This window comes from Phalaenopsis equestris, unplaced genomic scaffold (genome assembly GCF_001263595.1).
Source record: "Phalaenopsis equestris unplaced genomic scaffold, ASM126359v1 Scaffold000455, whole genome shotgun sequence".
Classification (NCBI taxonomy): domain Eukaryota; kingdom Viridiplantae; phylum Streptophyta; class Magnoliopsida; order Asparagales; family Orchidaceae; genus Phalaenopsis; species Phalaenopsis equestris.
Window position 1 is genome coordinate 15855 of NW_018164896.1, and position 9155 is coordinate 25009.

Sequence of the window (9155 nt, forward strand, 5' to 3'; positions counted from 1 at the left end):
AAAAAAAAAAAAAAAAAAAAAAAAAAAAAAAAAAAAAAAAAAAAAAAAAAAAAACAAAACAAATCAACAACAACAATAACAGGCCTAAGACGACCCTCTAATTTTTTATACAACATGTGATCGTCTTAGGTCAAGCTCAACCTTTCTTAACATAATTCAAAACTAGAATATCTACTCTCCTAATTAGATTGTCAAATGGTCAATGATCAGTTGTTTGACATTTAATGTGACCAAATATCTAAGATCACTCTCTAAACTTGTCTGCCACTATAGTTAGAACATCTACTCTCCTAATTAGATTGTCAAATGGTCAAAGTTTACTGTGATCAGATCTTTGACATTTAATGTGACCAAATATCTAAGATCACTCTCTAAACTTGTCTGCCACTATAGCTATACTAACCATTTCATACATACATTCATTTCACATTTTGCCTCTAAATGTCAAGCCACTCATCCACTTAAACATTTTCATCTCTACAACACTTAACATAGTTTTATGCTTCTCTTTTAAATGCAAACCTTCTACACCATAAATTACCTCACCACAATCTCATAAAATTTTCCTGTAAGTCTAAGCGATACTTTTCTATCACACAATAGGTCTGATGCTTTCCTCCATTTCAACCTTCCAACTTGTATTCTACTAATAACATTATCATCCATATCACCATCACTTTGAACAATAGGCCCCAGATATCTAAAATGTTCACTACTTTTAATGATTTGATCATCCATTCCCACATAAAAAAATATCATCACTGAAAAACATACCTCCCTCAATTGTTTCAAGTGGGGGAGAAATATGAAAGTTTTGATGGCCTCCGTAAGTAGAGATCTTGTTGTCGCTTTCCAAGCTAGCTCTAATGGCGACTATATCACAAAGGTTCATTCACGAAGCGATGGATTTGAAGAAACTGGCAGGGGAAGGAGATAAGTAAGGGTTTCGTTGGAGATGGGCGAAACTGGGAGAGGGGGAGGTCGTAAGCGAGAGTTTCAAGATTGTGGGAGAAGAAATGAGGCTTGAGGAGCGAGAATCGAATTTTAGGGCATTGACGTTGGATTTTCGCTTGCCTGTTGTCGCTTTCCAAGCTAGCTCTAATGGTGACTATATTACAAAGGTTCATTCACGAAGCGATGGGTTTGGAGAAACTGGCAGGAGAGGGAGATAAGTAAGGGTTTCGTTGGAGATGGGCGAAACTGGGAGAGGGGGAGGTCGTAAGCGAGAGTTTCAAGATTGTGGGAGAAGAAATGAGGCTTGAGGAGCGAGAATCGAATTTTAGGGCATTGACGTTGGATTTTCGCTTGCTTTGCGTTGGATTATTTTGACATAATTATCTAACAACGGAGTTTGCGATGGAATTTGCGTCCACTAATTCAACACAACTAAATACGTGTTTGCATTGACTTCTTTGACACAGATTCCATTGCAATCCAACATCAGGCATCGTTTTGATTTTAGTATTTAGGTGGGAGATACACTGGACTTTTGTGCTTCACGCATGGATTTTGAAACATACCCTATGTATGGTAAATGAGCAGTTGTGACGCCACCTGCATAAATTCCTCAACATCATTCAACAACTCATCGATGAGTTTTTTTTATCTTGGATATGATCTGTTATACATCCATGATCTCAAATTTCAAATATCCATTTGCAACATAGAAAAGTGAGTTCTTTTTATTCTGAATATAATATGTTATATATACATGATATCAAATTTCGAATATCCATCAGCAACATATATGTAATCTATGATCATTGCAACAAAATCTCAGTCATACATACACTTTGTATGTATTAGATATCTAACACCCAACCATCAATCTTTATATATAAACCACACACATTTCTTATGCATGGCATATCTATTACCTAAACTTCAAATTTAACATGAAAACAAAACAATTCTTATGTATTACACACCTAACACCTAAACTTCAAATTATAAATATAAATCACACAATTTTCATGTATTACTCAAAGCAAAACCTTTTACATACCTACTAGGGTTGGCTACATAAGTTAAATACTTTTTCTATATTGTGCCCCATTGAGTGTCATATTTTTATGTTATTCTAATGGATTATGCCCAAGTTTTCTTAGGCATGCCTATACCTTTCTTAATATAAGTCAAATGTAAATCACTTACAGTCCTAATAGGGTTACCGAATCGACGCTCAAGGTGATAAATCTAAATAAGACGACTCTCTCTATTGATGTCGGCCACTATAGCTACAATAACATTTTCATGAGTATATTCATTTCACATTTTATCTCAAAGTGTAAACCAAATTATGCCACCAAACTCCTGTTTTCTTAGAGGATTGATGTTAGAAGACGATTTAGGGTTGTATTTAATAAGATTTATGAAAGACAATGTTTTGACAACAAAAATGAGAGCATAGATGCATACCACAAGAACAAAGATGACTTTAAAATTTAAACAAAAATACTAATCATTTAAGCGAAATAAGAGCAAATCAAAATGGATTCTAAATCTATTTAAGTTGATTTTGAATTTCAAGCAATTTATGGCCGATTTTAAGGACTTCACCTGATGTTAAATTTTTTCTTCTGAATTCTTCAAAAGTTGATATTAACCAAGGGCATTTACATACTTACCACATATTTCTTGTGTTAACATATTAGACACCTAACCTTTTATATTTACATATATAACACTCAAAATTTTAACATCATATAAGAAATACTACTCTTATTTTTTAAAATAAAATACAACCTCTCTTATATAATTTTATCACATCAAAATATTATTAATATAAATATGAAAGTTTGTGTTAAATATGTAAATGCATAAGACGTATGCTACGCTATTTTTCACATACATCAACACAAATGCACTAATTGAAACCTACAGCTCAAGGGTATTTCATCTTTAAGAAATTTGTAATCAAATCAGCTTCGAGCTAAATGCAAATAAATGCTCCAAATTGCTAATTGGAAAGGGAGTTAGTAAGCTGGGAGTAAAAGAACCTCTAATTATAATTTACACTATTATTTCTAGTTATTTACTGTAGAATGAATGCAAATTTCTCTAAAGTTATATCTTTGAAGTCTGAGAAGGAAGAAAATCGCCTGAGCCGAGAAGATCATTGGTGAAAGTAGCCGCTGGTCGTCGGAGGAGCTTGGTGGAGAGATACCACCTGAGGAGCGTCATATCAAAGCATAGCCGAAAGAAATAAAAAGAAAACGAGGGCCTGTGGCGCGGGAGACGTATATTAGGGCATTTGAGGTAGATTTTTTCAGACAATGTTGAACGCTAGTTAGTCACTGGACGAGAATTGTTTGTTAGGTTGTTTGCGTCAGGTGTCTGGCGGATTTGTGTCGGACACTGTTCGAAGTTTTTAAATGAGTTCTTTGTGTCGAAAAGTGCAACACAAGATTGACACAAATTCTATTGTAAAACGCCTAATTCAGATGACTTCCTTCTTCATTGTAAATCTAACGCATATCCAACAGGTTTGGGGCCGTGAAGCTCGAAAAACGCGGCCCCAAACGGAGCCTAAGAGTGTACTATATTTGCTCCTCTCCAATTGGATGCCGCATAAGCGGATACCGTAGGTAACATTTTCTCGTAGCATTAGGAGCACAGCAAGGAAAAAATAAATAACATCTTCAAACACAAAAGCTTGTAGAAAAACAGAAGGGGCATTTTCATACATTCCCTCCAATCCTATATATTCACATACGTAACAGCAACAATTTATATTTTATATTTAGGTCACCCAAAATTTTTACTTCACGTAAAAAAAATATCACCATTTTAAATTTTAAAAGGTGAAGCATACATTTTAGGGAAATATTTCAAAATAGGGAATATATATAATTAAATCTGTTAATTTGGTATTTAAATTTTTTTTAACATATACATAATCGCCTAGCATTGTGGCGACTCGCGTGTCACCTAATCAGTCAATCGCCAGACTTATCCGAGACTAATGGTCCGTTTGGGGCAGCTTATAAGTGCGGGAGACGTTTTCAAAACGCCGCCGTACCGTTTGGTATTTGGTTTGCGCGTTTCGCCAGCTCATTTGAAACTGCGTTTGGATTTTTAAACTAAATGCAGACCGCGAGTCGACCTTCGCGGTCGATCAGCCGGCCGCGTTTCAGGATAAACAGCTTATCCTGAAACGCACAAGCTGCCCAAACGGACCCTAAATATGCAACAGTAGTCACTCATACAACAAGCGACTTGGCCATATATATATTTTCTTAAATAAATTTAACTCTTATAATAAAATAATCATACAACGATCATTTCTTGTCTGATATTGATATAGTTGGAAAGATTACAAAATTCTATACGACTTTCATGTTGACCGCTTCTGGTGAATCTCGATGCAGAATTCTCAGAAATTACAAACTTTCATATTTCATGACAAAATAGGAATGAGAACCACCCCGAAAGAATAAAATCACCACATATCGTTTAATTCTTGTCCGGTTTGACGTTCTTACTGTTGGAAAGATGACATAATTCTTTATAATTTTTTTACAGACAGTTCCCAATGAATCTCAACGAAAAAATCACAACAATTACAAATGTTCAAATTTTGTGGTAAAATAGGAATGAGTGCACATCCCGAAAGGAAAAAATCAACGCTTATCGCTCAAATATCGTCCGATTTTGACAATCTTGATATCGTTGGAAAGGTGATAGAGTTCTCCACAACTTTTATATTGACCATTTCTGGCAAATCTCATTAAAGAAATCGAACAATCACAAATGTTCAATTTTTTCGGCAAATTAGTAATTAGAACTTGCCCCACAGTGATAAAATAAACACACACTGCTTAATTATCGTCAAATTATGATGTTCTTGATATCGTTGGAAAGATGACAAAATTTTCTACAAGTTTTTTGTTGACCACTTTTGATGAATCTTGACGAAAAAATTGCAGCAGAAACACAACTAAAGACACATACAAGTAGATCTAACAATAACTAATTTAGGATATTAAAAAACAGCGGAAGAGACATATTCTAAACCAAAAAAAATAAGGATAGAAAACTCATCATAAGAAATTTAGGCACATACAACTAGATCTAACACATACTAAATGCCCTTCCATCAATTAAATAAATATTCAAATGCATTTCTCTTAAACCAAACAATTAAGAGTCACATTAGTACATGCTTCAATTCACATAAGCTAATACTGGAAAATAGTTCATATTTTTAGAATTCTATTTTTTTAATAGCGACAACATTGTTCCCATAGTAATAACAAAGAGCTATAACTGCAACAATGATTGAAATCAATATTTTGATAAGAAATTTCTCATCTTCAAAGTTCTTGTTTTTGTTCAAAGTTTTGATAAGAAATTTCTCATCTTCAAAGTTCTTGTTGATCATGACATCTCTTGTTGATACGTCTGCATTGTTCTCCTCAACTGTTTGGTCAGTTGCTTCCTCCACCGATATGAAATATTTATAATCGTCTTCCGAGCAATTTCTTGGGCAACTTTAAAATTTCCTTCCAGAGGCTTTCTCTCTATGTATAGACCACAAATAATAATTTATAATAACAATAAACTTTTCGATTGATAATTCCTTGTGATACTGCCAAGTTACTTGAACTCATCCCGCTATTGTTCTGCTAAAATGAGAGTGCAAACTCTACCAAAAAATTACTATATCATGTATACAATTACAGGAAACATATTTTGTTATCTGCCACTAAGAATGCAAACTCTACCAAAAAATATTCATTTATTTCAGTAAAAAATTGTACGACTGCTTTGCAGCATTTTGTTATCTGCCACTTAGAATGCAAAAAAACTAAACCAAATATGGCCTTGATAAGAACCATCTCATCATCATTTAACCCTACTCAGTTCCAATGCACCGTTAAGTTACTTAATGCCCAGCACTGTCAAACTACATTGCAACCATACAAATTGCAATTCATGCCAATGCAAGAAAATTAATGAAATGTGATGATTTTGACACGGCTGTAAAAGGCACTACACATCCCTTCTTCCATCCACTAGCATAATCATTATACCTCCAATGTCCAGGAAAAATGAAGTAAATTAAGTCTCATTTGCATTTAAAAGCAGAGAATATAGAGCGCTGATGTACTCTAATTCAGAAAATAATGTTGAGGCAAAAAGCTTATAAGAAAAAAGAAATTCAGGAGAAGGATAAGGATCAGCTTTACCAAATGAAATTTCTGCTCCAAAAACCAATTTTCACCAACATTTGCATCGAAACTCCTCTTTGCTGAGAGTTGCCACAACGGATAAGATTAGAAAAGTACCTCAAATATACTTGTGCGGTTGTATGTGAAAATTCCAAGATTAAACTACAAGACGTCAAGTGAGGAGAAAGGGAGGCATGAGTTATGAAATGGACAAAAAAAGTCTGAGTCAGGAGACACTTGAAGTGTGGGTAATGGTCACAAGTATCTATCTTTTTGTTATTATTTAACTCCAATAAGCCATAATAATCTTGTCGAACTTGTGAAAACTGAATGATACATTGATCACTAAGAAATTGTTGTTCAAAGATACAGTTCTTTCTGCATCTTTGTAGTCGTATAAACACCTTATCATCAATTTGGAGAAATTTGAGCCTTCATAGAGAAACTGCAACTATTGGCTCGAATTTTACACAAATAATTTGCTATTCACTGTTCTTTGGAGATATGAGCTTGACAAAAATTTGAACAATAATAAAGCTCAATTTCCTCATTCATAAAATATCAGGTAGTTGAAACAAGCATTTTTATATGAACTTTAAACATAAATTTGATATTGTCAGCTAGTAATGATGTCATTGAAATGGTGAAATAAAACATCTAGAGAAACAATTAATCAATTTAAACAATCTCAAGTCAAATTAATGTTTTCGATGTTTTTGCCTAGGCGAAATATCTGTGCCCGGAGTATAGTAAACTGGAAATTGTAATAGATGATCACTCAATTGATGGGCGGCTTCAACTTCACCATATGGCTGCTAACATTCATGTTGCGCAACTGGCATTGTTGTAGCAAGATGTGTTCCTGAAGATGTTCCATGAATTTGACCGTGAGCAAATTGGTACACTTTCATTGCTGTGTGTGCACAATATATGATGACTGAGCATAGTGATCACATTAGTGCTGTGTGTGCACAATATATGATGACTGAGCATAGTTGGCAATTGTTGTTGAAAGTACCCCCTTTCTCCTCTACTACTGTAAAGATCAAAAGTGGGCCATTGCTGACAATTACCCATAGTGGGCTCAGGGAAATCAACTTGGGTTCCATAGGCAGCATATATAGGATGACATTGATCTTCGACTTGATCCTCGGTAGTGGCATAGGGATCTACATTACCTTGTATAACCCGCTCCGTCGTATATGAACACCGTGTGTCACAGATGTAAATATATTTCTGTTAGGTATGACTCATATCTAGGGAGTTGGAGTTTCTTAGTGAAGAGGTGTGTCTCCTGGTGAAAAGGAGTGTCTCTTGGAATAAAAAGAGTGTCACTCTGCACCATATTCACAGCCCTGGAAGATACATCTCTGTGTTCTTCTTCTAGTTTGTGTTGATTCTTGTTTTATTCCGCTAAATTTCACAACAATTGGATCAAAGCCTCTTTCGAAGGAACAGAAGGAGATCGACGCAAGAAGAAGAGTTCAGCAGTTTGCGGCAGTTCCTAGGGCGTTCGCGAAAGATCTGCGTTGGCGACAGATCGAATCAGAGTAGCGCGGAAGGAGGAAGGCCGATGCCTGGCGATCTTCCGCGAACAAGAGTTCGTTCAAGGTATTCGGTGCTTGCGAATCGCCGCAACCGGAGACGAAAGTCTTTGCACTACGAAGGAAGGAATCGCGGGTATCGCGTATCGCGACAGAGCCCTCTCCGGCAGAGGCGAATCGCGGGTATCACGACAGGAGTTCGGACGGATCGCGAGGGAGTCGCGATAGGAGAAGATCGCGACCGAGAAGGCTTCGTAGCAGAGGAGTTCGAAGGAGGGGCTTCGACGACAGTTGGCGACAGAGGCGTTCGACCTTTGCATTGCAGTGGAAGGAGTTCACGTGGCAGAGGATCGCGTCATCGCAGAGCAGTTCGCGAACGGCAGTTTGCGCGCGCGAAGGATTCACGAATAGGCGCGGTTCTTCGGAGTTCTTGCTTGCAGGGAAAGGAAGTTGGCGAACGGGTGCGAAGCAATTATCGCGTAACAATTCGTGCGACAGGCAGAGGCGATCGGTTTCGCGCGATCAGTTGGGCAGTGGCGAAAGAATTTCCTTCAGTAGGCGTCAACCGCGAACAGGCGCATCTTCGCGCCAGGGATTCGCGACTCAGCAGAGCCAGTAGAGCCAGCAGAGGAATCAGAGGAGTTCGACAGTTCAACAATCTGTAGAAAACAGAGGCTGTCCACCGCGAACATGAGCCTTGTTTTGCGAAAAATCTGAAGAATTCAACCAGTTAAACTCGCCGGTTCGTCGCAGGAGATTTTGCGACAGGTGGAGTTCGGCGGGGTGCAGGAGGCGAGCAGACACGATTATTTTGTGAACAGGAGTTTCGTGGAGGTATTCCTCGAACAGGTGCGAAGGGATTCGTGGCTCGCGGAAACAACAATTGGTCGAGGTACTGGTACGAACAGGAAAAATGCTTCGTAGGAAAATTTGATTTACGAATCGCAGGAGAATCGCGGGATAGTTGTTGCATTTGACAAGGAAAATTTCAAGCTTTTTTGAATTTATTTGCGGAGTATTTTCTTTTGTTTTTCGAAGCAAGGCAGGACAATACGGTGCAGGATTAAATTTCAAATAGCAATGTCTGGAGCAAAATTTGAGATAGTGAAGTTCGATGGAATCGAGAACTTTGAATTGTGGCAAACAAAAGTAAAAGATTTGTTGGCACAACAGAGAATTTTGAAGGCTTTGTATGTTACGAAACCTGATAATATGGAAGATGAAGATTGTGAAGAGTTACAACTTCAAGCAGCAGGTATCATATGTTTATGTCTGACAGATGAGATTATGTATCATGTTATGTATCTGAAATCTCCAGGAGAAGTATAGAAGAAATTGAAATCTCAGTTTATGTCCAAATCTCTGACGAATAAATTGTATCTGAAGTAAAGGCTGTATGGGCTGAAGATGCAGACAAACAATGATTTGATATCCGCAA